Source organism: Equus quagga, chromosome 2 (genome assembly GCF_021613505.1).
Source record: "Equus quagga isolate Etosha38 chromosome 2, UCLA_HA_Equagga_1.0, whole genome shotgun sequence".
NCBI classification, from domain to species: Eukaryota; Metazoa; Chordata; class Mammalia; order Perissodactyla; family Equidae; genus Equus; species Equus quagga.
The window spans coordinates 62,075,265-62,093,518 of NC_060268.1; the positions used below are offsets into that span (position 1 = coordinate 62,075,265).

At 48.6% G+C, this 18,254-nt stretch overlaps 1 long non-coding RNA gene across 1 annotated transcript; it reads right to left on the minus strand.

Annotated features, from left to right (window-relative positions):
* Positions 1–14,485: 14,485 nt before the first annotated feature.
* Positions 14,486–17,816, minus strand: LOC124236052 (uncharacterized). Its single transcript, XR_006887635.1, has 2 exons — positions 17,258–17,816; positions 14,486–15,372 (listed from the first exon to the last, which is right to left on the minus strand). It is a non-coding gene; the product is annotated as an uncharacterized LOC124236052 (long non-coding RNA).
* Positions 17,817–18,254: the final 438 nt, after the last annotated feature.

An 18,254-nucleotide genomic window follows, 5' to 3' on the forward strand; every position in this document is an offset into this window, starting at 1 on the left:
AAGCAGAATGTGCGAACTTAACCGCTGCACCACTGGGCCGGCCCCCAAAGAGTCTTTTAATCACCATCCTTGTTCCCCATTCGTGGAGGGTACCTCCCTTGCAGTTGCAGGCTGTGCGTTCCCTGTGGGCTGAGCATATCTTACTGGTTAAGGAGAAAGCCCCCAGCAGAAGAGTGGTGAGAACAAGGCAGGTATCTGAGATGGGAGGCTGACATCAGAGATGGGCTGAGAGGATGTGGCGTGAGAGCACCTTCTGATCTACACTGTGCCACAACAGCGATAATGTGAGTACTTATGATGCCATATGCCATGGATTACTGCTTCCTCTCTCTCCTGGAAAGGAGTATATCCTTGTGCTCCTCAAATACGTGAGCAGTCCAATCCTGGGTCCAATCCATTTTGAGGGTCTGTTTCTTGGGACCATATTCTGTACCACTCGGGGAAACAGATGGCACTCTCAAATTAGGTGATTTGAGGAGAGTCAATAAAGAAACTTTTTACAAAGATATGGGCAGGGATACCACAAAGAAGAGTGCAGTGTATCAGGGCAAGTAACAGCAGGGACACCATTATTTCCCTTAGCCTAGAAGAGGGAGGGGAAGGAGAATTTATCAGAACCTGGAGACAGAGAGTGCTGTGTGGAGAGGATCTATGACCCTAGATAGTAATAAAACCAAGTAAAAAGTGATCTGCTTTTCCTTATGACCACACATGAGCAATTCTAAACAATATCAATGATAAAGTGTGCTGTGCTCCGCCATGACAGCCTGGCAACCTTGCATCTATCCACATAGGCCATGCAGGCAAAGGCTTGAGCAGCTACTCTGAGTCTTGAAAGAAAGTTTTGTGACCCTCCTGGAACAGGGGAGAATGAAAGGCATGGGGGAGCTTCTTGAGGCATCTCCCACTCTCCTCCCCATCTCCTCTGGACAGCTGTCACGAGACAGTTTCTCGTCACCTTCCAGATGAGGTGTGGGGCTTTCTGGCCTGCCCCTCTCAGAACAGACCTGCAGAATTTAAGACTTCTCAGTGGCAGTCTAGAATTGGCTCCTCACGTGATGGTATATCCTACAATTCACATTCCAGTCACCTGGCCCCTTTTGTTTTAGTGTAATCCTCTTTGGTGTGCAGGGCAAGGATCATGGTGTACCTGGCACCTCTGACTGTTCTTTCTTTCACTATCTGTGTAAGTGATGAACTGTCTGAATCTAAAAGTGGCTCTCCATATTTTTACCAGTGGACTCACTTAGTGTTGACCTTGGCCTTGCTTGTGTTGTGTTTGCTTGAGATGAAATACTCCTTTATGCCCCCAAATCTCTGTAAGTCCAAGTTCTAAGCAATTGCTGTGGTTCTGTTGAGTTTTATTATTGTATATGTAAGCTCCAAATTATCGTGTTAATATTACAGTCATCCCTCTGGATCCACAGGGGATTGGTTCCAGGACCTGCCCCCTGCCCAGGATCCCAAAATCCATGGATGCTCAAGTCTCTTATAAAAAGTGGAGGAGTATTTGCATAAAACCCAAGCACATCCTCCTGTGTACTTTAAATCATCTCTAGATTACTTATAATACATAATACTATTTAAGTGCTATGTAAATAGTTGTTATACTGTATTGTTTAGGGAATAATGACAACAGAAAAAAGTCTGTATGTGTTCAGTACAGATGCAACCATCGCAGGCCTTTCAATCTGAGCTTGGCTGAATCCTGGGATGCAAACCTGCAGATACAGAGGGCTGACTGTACTTCTCTTTTAATAAATGGTATATGCTGCATAGGATTTAATTTGGAGAACTCCCAGTAATACAGTGGACTCTGATAAAAGTGGACTCAGCTACACACATTTGTTTTGAGAGTAAATTCTTAGCCAACTCTAAGCCCATACCTCCAACAATTCACTGCCATTCCTCACCAAGGGGAGTGTATTGCTCACTGTTCTCTTTGGCCCCAGCTTACTATCATCTTCTTGGACCCTCCACATCCACTTCACAACTCTTTCCTCTGTAGCTGCCAGACTTCAACCCAAAATTCCAGTACCTTCCAGCTCTCCAACCCAATTCTACATCAAGCACTAGGTCCATTTTCACAGTTCAAAATGGATAAAGAGGCTCTGATAAACATCCGTCCATCTCCTGAAGATCTACGTTTAGCAGCACGAAGAACTGGCAATAGCTTTGACTCTGTAGATTTTGTTTTGCTTTGTTTAGTGTAAGTATTTTTTGGCAGGTTAGCTTTCTCACTATGGAAAGAGAATTTTCTTTCTCTGTGGAGCGTGTTCCAGGAGTCATGGGGAGGGCCTGGTCTCCTAGTTACATCACCAGCTGTAGCAGAAGTGAGAGATTTCACTATCTGAACGTCAGCTGGAAATCTAATACTAAATTAACCCACTCAGGATCAAACGCAGAGTTTGTTGCCGAATGAGCATTCATTGCTGAATGCTGGCTGCTATGGACATCTCTGTTCTTGTCTGAAGGAATAACTAGGAGTCCGGAGGCAGGATTCTGGATCTGTCTCTGCTACAGCGGGCTGTGGTTCCTGCCATCCTTATCCAGCTCTGCAGGAGCTAGCTGAGCAGGCGACTAACCCAAGGTGGCCATCTCCATTGACTGAGACCCCTCAATCCTGGATACTTGGTCCCTGTGTAGGTGGCAGGAAATTGGGGAAAGGGCCACACCTCTTGCATTTGCTTCCTTTCACAGCCTCTCAGAGGCCATGCTGACATTTCTTGAAAGGAGGGTCAGATAAGCTTTCTGGTCCGGGTCGCCAAGATAGGATCTGCAGGCTGTGTCAATCAGTAGCCTTCAGGCTTCCCTTTTAGTCGTAGAAACACCCTTTTGTGCCTTGCTCCATGGATCTGTGCCAGTTTGATGTTGAAAATCAACCCATCCTTCAGAAAGCCTAAAATGTGATAACTTAGAAACACAGGAAGATGCCCTAACTCACCAGAAAACAAGGGAATTTTTAAAAAACGTGAGTGTGAAATCTCTTAGGATCTCAGTGTGTTAATACCAGAGATCCACAAGCTAAGCTGATCCGGGCCTCTCATTTATAGATGATACGACTGAGTTCAAGAGAGGAGAGGGCCTTGCTCAGGGCCACCCTGCAAGCCAGTGGCACAACCATGACAAGCCCCAGCTCCACCCTCTGCCCTCACCAACAGCTTTTGGATGGAGGTCAACATACTCTCCCTCTCTCATTCTTGGTGCCCCTCAGAGCTCAGCTTTTGGATTTTTTGCCTGTATTCCTACGACCACTGCCCTAGGTAAAGCCTCTTTTTCTCTTGCCAGGATGGTGATGGCAGTGATAACAATATTAACAATAGCAGCTGACACTGTCTGAGCCCGTCCCCCTCCTCAGGCCTTATTCTCAGCTTTACAAGTATGAGCACTTTAAAATCTAACAGCCCTTTGAGGGAGGTGCTAATATCACTCCCATTTTGCAGGTGAAGAAACTGAGGCACACAGAGGTTAAGCACAAGGTCATAGTAGGAGTGGTGCAGCCAGATTTGAACTTGGGCAGTCTGACCCTGGAGTTCATGCTCTCAACCATTTTACTAAACTGCCTTTAGAGTGTATTAACATAAAGGATAATGTTATTACCCATTTTACAGATCAAGAAACTGAGTCTGGTGAGGTGAAGCAAGGTCACAAGGCCAGTGAGAAGCAGAGTAGGATCTAAACCAAAGCTATTGGACTCCAGAGCCCTTGCTCTTAAATACTAGTTGCACTTCCTTCTCATCGTCATAACCCCCTACCAAACTGACTAACTCTAAATCTCCAGCAGGAGCACCCAGGAAGCTGTATTTTAGACAAACACATAGGTTTAAGAACCACTGGCATCAGTGGTCAAGATGAATGGACTTTGGCATCAAACAGTCTAGAGTATGGGATCGTGGGCCTATCGTTTGACCCCTTTAAGCCTCATTTCGTTCTTCTCTCAAACAAGATTGATGGTTATTTTAAACTGTAGCTGGCATTTGCCCACTGCTCACTGTTGCCCAAGCCCGGTGCTTCACTTGATCGCAGTACCAGCTTGTCAGGCTGTGGGGAGAGTTAAACGAGATAGAGTGCTCACGCAGTGTCGACACCGTCAACAGCCGATAATATGGTATTAGCCATTACTGTCACTCCTCATCCATTTTGTGACTGCCTCCCCTCTGGATAGGAAGAGTCCTGCAGCTACAATGTGTGTCTGAGCCATCTCTGTGGCTCCCCAGGGTCTGGTTCACAGCAGGTGTCCAGTAAATCTGTAGAAATCTTTTGACACAAAAGCCAAAAGTGCATCTTCTGCTAGGCTTCAAGGCCCCTACTGATTTTTAGGCTGAAGTGAGCCGCTTGCTCTTCATTTTGTCCCAGGCAGCCTGGACAAGCCACTGTCACCATGTAATGTAAGATGAGGGGCCGACACGTTGCTGGCCGTGGTGGGCAGCAACCTCTCCAGCTCTTCCCTCCACATTTGATTCTCACAGAGGCTCATTGCCGCTGCTCTGGGAGTGTTTCTCTTGCTGTCACCTACAAAGTGGGGTGACCACTGCCTTCATACATCACAGGGTGACTGTGAGGATCAGACCAATGACTGTACACTTGTGGAGGCTTTGGCCAACTGTAAAGCTCCGGTCCAGGGCAAGGCCTCGGTCAAGTGGGCATTTTAGTTCTCAGTAAGTGAGTCATCTCTCCCCCACCGGGAGAGGACTCAGGGTCCTGCCTTCTCTGTGTTCTCTCCTCCTGCTCCTCTGCTCACTCAGCTCGAGGCAGGCTGGGCATTCCTGAATTGCTTCTGAATCCCTTCCAGACCCACCTTCCTTGTGTTTTCCCCCTTGCGTGCAAATTCGTAGCTGAGCTTTTAACTTTGCTTCAGAACTTAGAGTCTTTCCAGCATTTTGATCTCACTCTAGCCGTGCCTAAATCTGCTGGTAAGTCTTATTCAGCAATCCTGGGGCAGCAGACCACTGCCAGGGCACGCAGGCTGTGTGATGATCTTACGAGCCATCTGGGGGCGGGAGTCTATTCCTGTTTTCCTTTACTAAAATTACAGAAGCCTCCCACCTCCAGGAGCACCCTGTCCATTTCTTGTCTCAAGACAAGATCTCGCCCCTTGGAAGAACTCATTCAGTTTTATTTCCTTTCTCGCCCTTCCAAGGAACTCATTCAATTTGATTTCCTTTCTGACTCATGTCTTCCCATAAGCATGGTCCTTTAGTCCTTTCGTGGCCCTCTGAATCTCTCCAGCTGCTGGGATCGAACCCAAACTGCTGAGAAATTGAACCTGCTGCTCGTGCCAAGAGCCAATACTCAGGGAGCTGCTAGCGGGACTTGTGCCTGGGAACGCATGACTAAGGGCGTCGGCAGGTCCCACAGGATGGCTCTGCTCCCTGCCAGTCACCCTCAGGAGCCCCGGGAGAGGGCTTGAGGAGCAAAGAGCACCGGTGTCTGAGTAGGGGGACTAACTCTTCCCGTTTTCCTGGGATCAGGGGTTTCGCAGGACACGGGATTTTCAGTGATAAACTGAGAAAGTTCTGGTTGCCCTATGTCCAGGACAACTCAGCCTCAAGAGGCCAAAAGGGAGTCTGTTCACTTCCTGTTTGGCATCAAGGATCCTCACATTGATTTTACTCAATGCATGAGGGTGTTAGCAGTGGTTTTGCCTGAGCCCAAGTGTTCTGTCCCTCTCCCAGGTGAATGGTGACAAGGGACAGGCCCATGCTGGTCCTCAGCAGCCTGCCTGATGATGTGGGGAAGTGAGACTCATACACAGGGAGAACAGAGAAATAGCCTGTTTTAGCTAAGGTGGCAGCGCTCCACCAAGATGGGAGAAACCCCAGGAAATAATGATATAGCCCATTATCAGGTAAGTTTGCTGTTGACCAATGATGCCCATGTATGCAGTCCTAAAGAATGTAGAAAACAGACCTTTTCTTCAGGTGGACACAGTAGGGGAAAGATTTGGAAATGTGTCCTAGACTATTTAACACATCTGCACCCTGGGCCCTGGCCACTCACCTGCCACCATTCAATGCACGCAAACACGCACACACAGATGTGTGCACACACACGACCACTCGTCTCCTCCCCTCCTGCACATGCCCTCAGCTCCTTGGCCCTGCTGCTCCTCTGTCCTAGACCACGGCCCCTCCTGGGCCTCCAGATCCATGCAGGGGAGCTGAGACCCTTGGGCGACCGCTTTCAGCCCTAAAGGCCTCCTGTTCTTGCAAATGTGCTGACGTGGCCCTTTGGTGGCTGAGGGACTGCTGCATCTCTCCCTGAGTGGGGTGGCCTGAGGCAGAGGTGTGGCCAGTGGGGTGCAGGCTGGAGGCCAGTCCAGATGAAAGTACTCAGAGCCACTTTAGACAGTGAGGTCTGACAGGAAACCGAGGACAAAGCCACTCTTCCATGCTGAAGGAAGGAGGCCCTGTGAGGGCCCGCCTGGGCCAGAGGGGCTCACGCAAGGACCTGCTTCCAACACAGCACAGAGCTCAGGGGTCAGACAGGTTCTAATCCTGGCTCTGCCACTTACTGACCAGTGGCAAAGAGTAAATTGCTTAATCTCTCTGAACCTCGGTTTCTTCATCTGTGGAAAGGGAGTAATCAAAATAACTTCACAGGGCTGTTGCAGGAAGGCACAAGAGAATGTCTAAGGGCATATAGCCAGGGGGTGAAAATGTATTGGGCGTGTATCAGTACATTAACCATGTCTTTTTATTTTCCGTATTTTGTGCTTTCACATCTGGGGCCGTGCTGACCCTGAAGGAATTGTGCCTCCCAGAGGCAGTTAATTCCTAATAATAGCAAATAACTCACCTGCCAGTACATCTTTCATATGCAAACCAACCAATCCGGAGCCCACACCCCCAACCACCTCCTTTGTTGAGATCTTACGCTCTGGGGTACTAGTTCCATTTCCTAATCACCTCAGGGCCAGGTACCAGACACTAGGGACAGTTCCTGTGCCCCAGAGTCTGCCAAATTATTCAAACTAGCCAGTCCTCAGCCTGCTTACCCTGCCTCACCCATCCTCCCTGTGGAGACCACAATAAAGGCTCCTGCCCAGTGTCCCTGCTCCCTCTGCTTCCTGACTGACCCTGGTGCTTCCCCATGTGGCCCTGCATGGCATGGCATGCCTCTCTTTCTAGGGATCTGTGAGTATAACAAACTTCTTCCTTCGTCACAGTCATTTCCATGTCTGCATGTCTTACCTTACCTGGGAGAAACAAATCCTGGGACCCTTACAGCAGTCAGGCCCAGACCTAAGCTCTACCTGGATCATCTCACTGAATCTCAGCACAACCAGTGAGGTGGGTGCTGTTTATTTAGCAGACGAGGAAACAGAGGCCTGGGCACATGTAATTAAAATGACAGGGCCAGGATGCAGAGTCCAGGCACGCCCCTCTGCCAGTCTGTGCTCCCAACCTCCACTCCGATTTGCTTCAGTTATTACGGTGTAGTTGCCTCATTATTGTTATCACATCAGCAGGCAGGGGCAGGGCAATCTGGGGTCCTGGACGCTCCCAGGGAGGACAGAAGTCAGGTGGGCAAGCAGAGCCATGTCTCTTGTCCTGCTCCTAAGCAGCCCCTGTTGAGAGGTGTACAGGGGTCACGGAGGAGACCCCAAGCAGAAGGCAACCTTCTAGAGCACCCTGTCTCAATGGATTTGAAGGGCTTGGGGCAGCCCCTGCCTAGAAATCTCTATCCAGTGACCTATTTCCAACCACATCCCACCCCTACCATCTATTAGTCAATGTTTTAAGTTACAAGCAATAGATGTCAGCTCTGGGTAACTTAAGCAACACTGATTAGAAGACAGTTGAGATGTTAACAGAACTGATGGAGAAGTTATAAAGACAGGGTCAGAATCATCACGCAAAGGGAAACTGGTAGCTAGGAACACAGCAAAGTCACCTTCAGGAACAGTGTGATCAGGACATCACCTGGCACCCCTGTCTCTGGACTCTCACTGTTGCTACCCCCACGTTGCTATGTCTTTCCAACACTGACTCAAGATGCAAAGTCAACAGGCACTTTTGGGGATGATGGTTTTTGTGGTGATGGTTTCATGGATATATACATATTTCAAAACATATCAAATTGCACATTTCAAGTATTTGTAGTTTACTGTATGTATTCATTCCTCAATAATGCTATTTAAATAATATAGTCTGGAGAGAGCCCTGGGTCCTAGAGCTGTGGGAGGGGGACAAGGAGGGAAGTGGAAGGTGAAACAGGAGAGTAGGGGGCAAAGGTAGACAGGCCAGCTCCATGTTTGGTAGAGGCCGAATTGACCAAGAGACGCAAACTGCACCTCCTCCTCCCGGCCCCCTGCAGGGTCCTTGACCTCTGGCTGAGTCCTGGTTTGTCAATAGCAGGTTAAATCTGTAGCCGATGTTAGGTTTTGATAGAGTCACCATTTCCTCTTCCTCTTCCAGCTGCCCCTGCTCTCATCTCCTCCTCTAACTATCTTCCCCCTCTGCCCTCTGAGGAGGACCTCACCAAGCCTAGGTCTGGGAGGGGGGAGCTTCCATGAGGACACCACCCTAACTTTAGGAGCGGCATTTAGACAAATTTCAATGGCTAGAACTTGTTTGGGAATAGCATTGCTTAAATGGGTTCCTTAGAAGCAGAGACTGAGATGTGGATTTATAGGCAAGTCGTTTATTAAGCTGCCAGGAGACACAGGTAAGGGGATGGGAAGCAGGACAGGGAAGGGGGAAGCCAAGCCAGGGGGACCCTCAGACGAAAGGCCTATGAGGGTGGCTTCTGCCCGATCCCACGCGGGGAGTCTAGAGTGTAAACGCCACCTCAGATGTCCCAAGCTGAGCTGGGTTCTCATCCTGCCCTGCCCATCACCCGCTGGGAGAGGGAGAGGATGTCAACTCCCAGGCACCCCAGCCTTTCTCGCTTTATGGTGAGGCCGCGCAAGCAGCCTAGGGCGGTTTCCCCAGAAGAGGTGGTGGTGCTTGCCCTGGGAGGTGGACAGGGACACAGAAATGATGAAAGAGTGTCTGGATGGAGCACCAACACTGTCTACTCCAAGCCAGTACATCCTTAAATTCTAGCAAGTCCAGGGCTTGGTCAAGAGAGACAACGGAAAGGCAGCTTCATTTGGAGGAAAGGTGGGAGCCCAGAGACCCCAGACTTAATTATTGCACGGTCCTTCCAGGTGGCTGTGTGCTTTCAGCCCACAGGGTAAACCGGGCCTCGCTGAACATATCTGGCAGAGTCCTTTACTCCTCACATCAGAGGCATTCAGAAAGACCAGTTTTCAAAAAGTGCTGCATCTTCCATTTTAATTTGGCTACTAATTTTGCCCACTACTGTTATAGTCTGCTGGAAATGTATGGGGTATCAGCCTGTGGGGCCTGGGGGTGAGAGGGAGTGTGGGGAGATCAGTGTTAAAAAGAGAATCAGCTGACTGGTTCCACAGGCAGGAGCGTGCGCGGCCCAAACGGAACAGTGAGGACTGGAAATGTGTGGGATGTGCGGCCACCAGAGATCGTTCTGTCCAGTGGCCTCATTGTACAGATGGGGAAACTGAGGTGCAGCAAGGAGGGACTCTTTTCTTCTCTAGCTAACATTTCCTGAGCACCTCTCTGTGCCAGGGTTTGCACTAGGGGCTGGGAATAGGATACTAGGATGCAGGAGACTCCAACCTTTTTGTTTTAACTTCTCAACTTGAAATAATTATAGATGCACAGGGAGTTCCCAATATGGTAGGGAAAAGTCTCATGTACCCTTCACCCAGTTTCCCCCAATGGTGACATCTGAAAGAAAACTGCAGTGTCATATTAAAACCAGGAAATTGACATTGGTCCAACCCCACAAACCTTATTCAGATTTCACCAGTGTTTACATGTACTACTCATTTGTGTGTGTACATGTGTGTATGTGTGCATGGTTCTATGTACTGTTATCACATGTAAGGTTTGTGTGCCCATCACCACAACCGAGATACAGAGTTGTTCCATCACCACAAAGGAGCTCCCTATGCGTCCCCTCATTCCTAGCAATTGGCCACTGCTAAACCACTTTCCATCTCAGACCTTGCTTCTGGGGGGCTCACATCATAGGAGGGAGGGAGATGCAGATACAAATCTTGGTAATACATGGAATATTAGACATAAATATATGTAAATATAAATGCCTGTATAAATATAGGAATGAAATTATACCACGACACTTGGGGTGCAGTTAATGTAACACTCCTGAGGGTCTCTAAATCAAAGTAAACCCATCAAAAGGGGGTCAGAAGTGGGACGCTTTCAGCCATGAAGAAGAATGAGGTGGTGCTGAGTGAGCTGACATGGAATGATCTTCAAAGCAGATGGCGGAAGGCAAAGGACAGAACAGGATACTCTGGCATGTGTGTGTGTGTGTGTGTGTGTTTCTCTGTAATCATGTGTAATGAATACGTACACCAAGTGAGACCAGGGACCAAGGACGGAGGAAGACTCTCTTCCTCGTCTGCTCTCTCGTGCTGCTTCAGTTTTCACCACGTGCATGACTTGCTTTTATTAAAAGGAAATTAAATCGTGTTTGGACCCTCCTTACACAAGGTTGAACAGAAATTCTGTATGGTCATATCCTTGCTTTCTTCTCTCCCCTGGGTTTGCACAGGGCCCCCTCAGCTCTTAGGAGTCTGAGGAGGCGGTCGTGCAGCCTCTTGTTGCCATGGCAGCTGTTGCTCCTGGTGACAAGATGCAGAACTGGCCTTCCCCGCTCTGTGAGGGGGCGGGGGCGGGGGGGAGGTTTGGACCCCCTACCTTGGGACAACAGCATCTCCACGCCAACCTGGGTCCCAAATGCTTAAAAGCTGTCTCTAACAGTGCTGTGTGTGAGTGAGTCAGCAGTGGTATTTCAGGGAGATGCTGTATTCAGTGCTCTGTGCTGCGTGGTGAACACTTTCTAAATACAAACGTTCTTCACCTCTGCCTTGGAGGACCAAGTCCCTAACCTCCTCCCCTCTGGCATAATTCCAGCTTAACTGCCTCCATTGTTTTCCAAACACAAACTCCTGTTCAGAGGTTGTCTCCAGGCACCCATTCTCCCACCAGGGCCCCCTCCCAACCCACTCGGCTCCCTCTCTCAGACTCAGAAACAGGAAGAATTGTTTATTGCTTCTTAGGGGACGTGAGATCCTGCATGATGATAGGAAGAAAATCAGGCTACCCTCCAAGGGCTAGGGCTCCAGATAGCTTTTGTTCTTTCCTAGTGAGTCAACAAGAGTGCCAAATGACATGAATTAATTTATCAGTAAATTCTTGCAATACATTAAATTCTCAATAAGTTCTTCTCCTTCAATTCAAGAATAGGGAAGGGAACATATGTAGTGGCAACTGAAGGTTGAGTAGGAGTTCAAGAGGTGAAGAAATGAGGAGAACTATCATATGCTTGATGCTAAAACCAAGAGCCTTACTGTTTCCAGAGGTTTCCTGAACCATACAATGCTGCTGAAACTGGTAAACAGCCCTTGATGATTAAGTAGCTAGAGGTTAGAGGTTTTTTTTCCTTTTCACAATTACTGATTATAGCTTTTAGCTGTTTAACCCACCCCTTGTTAACTGTGCTGTTTAGACAATATGCTCTCTGACTCCCACTAAGCTCTTATAGATGACATCTCCCTGGAGCCTGGGTCACCATGGTAACGGATGTTTGAGTTGTTCTTCAGGAATTAGAACCCCTTTGTCCACTCCAGGCTGGTGGAGATCACCAACCCATCAAGTGGGCTTGCACAGATGCCCCATAAGTGACCTTTTGCCATCAAGAGGCTAAAACTCCACCCCCAGATCATGCTAATGCTGCCATTTTATGAACATGCGTCCTATGAAGAGGCATGAAGTCTGACTACGTTTGTGCAGATCATCAATTACCTCACCTCTCCTTGCCTCCAATCATCTATCTCTACACTTCAGACCACTTTGACCCCCCCATCCCGTAAATATCCCTGAATCTCTATTTTCAGGGAAGCGGGTTTGAAACTCATGCTCTTGCTTGCTCACTTGGCTGCCTTGTGATTAAACTCTCTCTCTGCTGCAATCTCACTGGCTTGGGGTTTGGCTTTCTGGGCAGTGGGCAAAAACGAACCTGGTGTGGTAACACTGCTGTGGTCCCAAGCCTTCCACATCTCCAGGATTTAAGGAGCAGGTTCAGGTGAACTCAGACCCTGGAGAGAGGTGACGGCCTCTCGTCTGCTGGCTGGGACATGTTTGGTCAAGACGGAGCCTGTAACATGCCAGTGTGCACCGAATTGCTGGGTGCTCCACAGCTTCTCTTGTGAACCAGTTTTCTGGGGACAAGCTGGGGCTGCTGCCTTAAAGAAATGTCTTGTCATTCATGCTGTGATTCCCATGGGTGCAAACTGTACAGGGTTAAAGGAAGGGAAGGGAAGGGAAGAAAAGAAGGACAAGGCAAGGTAGAGAAAGCAGGAAACACGAGGCAAGTCTGCTTTGGTGAAGAGCTCAGGCCACCACTCACGGGGAACCAGAGACAGGCATTCTCCAAGTGTTACTGAAACCAAAGTGGGTTCTCTCCTGGATAGTTAAATCAGACTCTCCACCAGAAGCAGTTGTCTCAGAAGATAAAGTGTACCTGCAGCAAATAGGAGACCATGAGGAATCATTTCCAGAGTCATGGCATCCCCGAAAAAAGGGAAGCAGGGACTTTTATTTCAAACGGGGAATGAATATTTACAAAGGAGAGGAGGGTATTCACTTGTGCAAGCTCAGTTGGAAAACATGCTTCCATATATGCTGCAGGTTATGGTAATAAGGCCTAAGCTCCTCCTGGAGAGATCTGAGCATTAAAAATAAGGCAAAGGTCATAGGTGCAGCTCTCCTGGTGAGGCTTGGTCTGGCTCAGGGTGGGTGGTGATTGCATCTCCTTAACATAACAAAAGGAAAAGAACAATGTAGAACAACAGTTGAAATATCCAAACCCACCCTTGAGTTCCTTGGGGCAACTAGTCGGTGACACAAGGTCACACAGGGTCTGACATTCATGGCTCACATTTCCTGCCTTTGGGACTCCCAAAGCCTGATAGTTCTTGGCACTCAACAACAAAAAGCAAGAATAATATTTTAAGTCTTCCAATGAAAAGTCTGAGTTCATAGCTATTAGTCTTATTCTAAGAACCAATTCCTAGGAAACTTGACTAAGCAAAAATTACAGAGTTCTTGGATCAGCCCAAGATTTTTTTCTCACGTAAGCCACAAGTACTCCACCCTCCTTCTTCCTTCTTGCATCTTGGAGGCAGGGCTGAGCCTCGTGTTTTGCAACCACCTCCTCAGTGTGGAGCCAGGGGAAGAGCCCTCTGTTAGGGGACCCGGGCTCCAGTCCAAGCTCCACCAACTCCTGAGTTACCTCCAGGAAGCCACATCTGTTACTGCCCAAGGGGGTCATCTGCCCACTGCAAGACATGCCAATAGTTAAGAGGCAAGGTAGGAGGAGAGAAAGGGTTTCTTTATTACAGCTTGATAGCAAGAGGGAAGATGGCCAACTCATGTGCAAAAGAACCATCTTACAGAACAAAGACTACAGGCCAGTTACATATGGGGCTGGCCTCCAGGTGGGGAGGCGGCTGGTCTCGGTGGAGGTAGACGTCTGGTCCCAGTTCCTGATAGTCCTTTGTTTACTGGATATGCATCAGAGAATGAAGCAATGCCCTACTCCCTGATCATTCAGTTGTCATCATGATGGCTATCAGCATAGGCTCTCTGCCCGGGAGTCATCACATTCGTAAGGAACTCAAAGGAACAAAGTTATCAACTTATAACAGCTGGGAGGGGCCAAATAATCTACAGAGCATGTCTGGGCTAGTTAATCACAGGTCATTCAAAGTTGCAATACGGTTTCTTTTCTACAATATGGCTTCCCTTGTGTCAACTTTATGTTGAGCCAGCATCACATCCACTCCCTGGGCCTCAGTTTCCCCATCTATAAAGGAAAGGTTGCACTAGATCTTTCATGGAAAAAAATCTGTCTACACATTTTTACTGGGGAGTCAGAATTTTTCCCATATAACTAAAAATTAATTTTAAGTGTTTGGAAGCCACTGGAATAAATAATCTTCAAGGCTGTAGCCAGACCTAATTTCTCTAGAATTTCTAAAGTCTCTAGACGTCTCCAAGCTCAAAAGTGGAGGCAGAGCAGGGAGGAGGGAGGTGGACTTCTTTGTGCAGCCGGCTTCACACAGCAATCCCCCCCACCATTGCCCTCTCTCATAAAAAGGAGTGTACCTCACACATGTCACCCAGCTCCTGAGCTCAATGCTGGTGGCAGGGGCAGCTGGCTGCTGCTGCAGTAAGTGGGACTCCTGTGCTAAGGACGCAGAAGGAGGGTGGGAGGGGAGTAGGACGACCACGGAGGAGGGGTTCTTGCCCAGGCCTGGAGCTCTGTCCCACTCTGGAGAACAGACCCCTCCAGGAGAGATGGAGAAGGGAAGGAGGAAGGGGCAGGAGCTGACATCTATCCTTTTTACAGATAAGAAAAATGAGGATTAGGGAGAGGAAGCATGGTAGCCTCATGCATCAAGTGGTGGACCCAAAGAGCCAATGCTGTGGGCTGTGGGGTGAGCTGGAGCATCAGGACCATGACCCCGGTGGGCAGTCAGGGTCACGTCTACTCAGCTATTTCTGCTTCAAGAAGACTAATCAGGATTCTTTTTCTGGGATGTGGGAAACAAAGGAGGTGGTTGAGAATAATCAAAACAACCTTTGGAATGTGTGCAAAGGAATTGAATGTCTGTTCTGGGCCAGGGGCTTCCTCCTATGGTCTTTTCTTTAATCCTCACAACTTCTTCCTCTTTATATCTGGTAGGAAGAGCAGACGTGATCGGGCTTAGAGAGGGTCAATGGGCTGCCAGGGAGGGCAGAGATCCACTCAAGACCAGCCCTTCTCACTCACAGGTCTCAGCCCCATCATGCGGCTCACTGGCCACACTTGCTAAACAGTTAATTGTCCCACATGAGTTCCTTGAGCACAAGACCATTTGTTGGTCACCCTCTCCCTGTTGTCCCTGATCCAGTGCTGGGTACAGAAGAGATGCTCAGAATCAGAGCATGAGTGTCTTCCAGCCCATTGTAAAATATCTGAAGCCAGTGTCATAAACATGAAGCCAGGCAGAACCACCTACCGAACAGGCCGGAGCCACCTGCTCGACTCGCCAGAACCACCTGCCGGACCGGCCAAAATCAACTGCCGGCTATGCCAGAACCACCTGGGGGACAGTCCGGAATCACCTGCCAGCCATGCTGCAACCAGCTCTCAGACGTAACAGAACCACGTGCCGTTGTCTTGTCAAGTTTTTTACCTGTATGCTCCTGAGTGCCAGAATTGCTCCCAACAGTCTTTCCTTTTAGCAGGAAATTATACTTCACTGGAGTCCTAGGAAAAAAAGCACTGTGCTAGGAGTCCACTACTGGAGTAACCACAAACCCTCTGTGTGCCTCAGTTTCCCCACCTGTGCCATGAAGGGTTCCCCTGGTGAGCCTTAAGTCCTCTTCAGGGCCTAAGGACTCTGACCCTTTTATGAGTGGGGCTCCCCCCGATCCATCCCTGGAACAGGGACCAGGAGGATTTCCTTTCTAGGCTTGCTGTCCGGAAGCTGCCCCACACATAACTTGTCTCTGTGGTCCTTCCTGCTTTTCTACTTAAAAATAGTCTCTGCTCGGCTTTGACCAGATCAAAGGGACACATGCTGCTGGAACTTGCTGGCCAGAGGCTGTCACTGTTAATTCTTGCCTGCTGGATGCAAGTGAATGATACCAGGTTCTGTAGATAGAAAGAATGAATAAGGAATATAAGTTCTGTGAGGGAAGGAACCATGTCTCCTTGATCATTGATTTATCTCTCAAATGGCATAGAATATTTATTGAAGGAATGCAGGAGTGGAATAGCAAATGAGTGGAGATGGGTCCTGCCTACCTAGAGGTGACAGGTGGGTTAGCTGGGGAGAGAAGAGGTGCACATACAAAAAGGTAAATAATGACTCAAGGACCGAGTCTCTGCACAAAGCAATGGTATAAAACATTGCAAGACAGCACGTTCAGGCCAAACTTGTGGTGCAGACAGTAAGGGCTGCAGGAACATAGTGTAACTCTGGACTGGGGACAGCAGGAAGGGCCTCTGGAGGAGGTGGACTTTGGGCTGGGCCTTGAGGGATGAGCCTGGTTTGTTGGGTGGAGAGCTCCCAGAAGCTTGCCCCACAGAAGAAGGGCCGTTCCTGCAAAGGCTCTGTGTTGGGAATGAGCAAGGCCCGCTCAAGCTCTCCAGCAGAGGGTGCACCTATATTCCAGGACTAGTGGGGCTCAGAGCCTCCTGGTCCAGGCTCTACCCCTCAGTTTGTCTGTCTGATAAACAGAGGCTCAGGATGTCTACCCAAGGGGGTCTTGTCGGGATTTCCTGGGATATGTTTGCACAAGCATTTTGCAATGTGAGAGATGTTCTGCAAATGCTAATGCTCACCGTGACCCCAGGGCTTCCTACAAAACCTGTTTCTTGAGGCAGGCATGGTGTTTGCTCTCTCCACGGTTCCTCAAGCTGAGGGACAGCCACTCAAGGCCCAGGAAACTGACAAGGACCAAATCAGCAGCCACTGGTGGAGCCATTAGTATGGCCGAGCCCAACAGGGGACACACGAGGAAGAAGACGTGTCCTAGCCTTCCAGGGCTTAAATAGGAGATAAGAAAAGCTGGTCAAAACTCACTATCCTCTGAAGTTTTATGTATCAGTTCAAAATGATAATAGAACTTTCTGAGATAGTATACGGTGAACTTAACTACCCTGTTTTTCATGAGGAAGTTGTTTCAATCCCAGAAGGGGTATAGACTGTATTTCATCTCATTAGAATGAAAACACAGGGGCCCACCTCACGGCCGAGTGGTTAAATTCGCACCCTCCGCTATGGAGACCCAGGGTTTCGCCAGTTCGGATCCTGGGCGCGGACATGGCACCACTCGTCAGGCCACACTGAGGCGGCATCTCACATAGCACAACTAGAAGGACCCACAACTAACAAATATACAACTCTGTACTAGGAGGCTTTGGGGGAAGAAGGAGGAAGAAAAACACAACTAGGAATAGATGTTAGCGGAGGGCCAATCTTTTAAAAAAAAAAAAAAGCAGAAGTTCTTAATTAAAAAAAAAATGCAGGATGTATCAATAAGCCAGGGCACTGGGGAGTGGACAGGGAGTTAGAAGGGAAACCAGGAGAGGGTGGGGTCCTGGAAGCCAAGTGAAGACGGTGGTTCAAGAAGGAAAAAGTACTCACCTTCGTCGAATGCCACTGCGGATGGAGAAGGACCACTCTGCTTGGCCATGAGGAGATAACTGGTAATCTTATTAAGAAAGGTTTCTTTGGGGGATAGAAGTCTGATTGGAGCGGGTTTCCAAAAACATAAATAAAAAGTGAAACTGAATATAGGCAGCTCTTTCAGGAAGTTTTGCTATTAAGGAGATGATGGGCAACAGTCAGAGAAAGAACGATCCAGCGGGGAAGGGGAAAATGATGCAGAAACAAGGAGATAATTGCAGGTCACCATCCTTGAGCGGGTGAGGGAACGCCGGCTCCGGGGAAAGGTGGCAGGGCTGGCGCAGCGAGAAGCACAGGCAGGGGCGCATTGTCTTCCCGGCCGTTTGTCCACTTCCTGACTCGTCCTGGCAGAGGAGAGTGGTCATAGCAGTGTCTCCACCCTATAGCAACAGGGGCAATTCATGGGCTACAGACTCAGGAGTTAAAATCAGGCGCCCAAATCAACAAATAATCTGCCGTAGGGCTAGGGTGAAAACACGTCATGCCTCTGACAAAAAAACGTAGAAAAAAGCACTTAATTCCCAGAACAACCAACTGGGAGCATGGCTATATAAAAGAAGCTCTGTGCCCCCGCTACAGTAAAAGATACCCCACTTCACCCAAGAAATGGGGAGAAGAGGATCTCATGCTTTTTCCTTCTATGATCATGTCTCAATTCACTGCGAATCAGACAAAACCAAATAAAAACTGCAAGATATTTTTTATCTAATGGACATAGATTTTAAAGGATAATCCTTTATTCACAAGTGTTTGATGAAACAGGCATTCTCTTAAAACATGGGTGGAAGTAAAGATTGGTTCGAGATTTTTGGGAAGCAATATGGCTATATCAAAAGACTTAGGAAGGGCCGGCCCTGGGCCGAGTGGTTAAGTTCATGCACTCCGCTTTGGAGGCTCAGGGTTTCACCAGTTCGGATCCTGGGTGCAGACATGGCACTGCTCATCAAGCCATGCT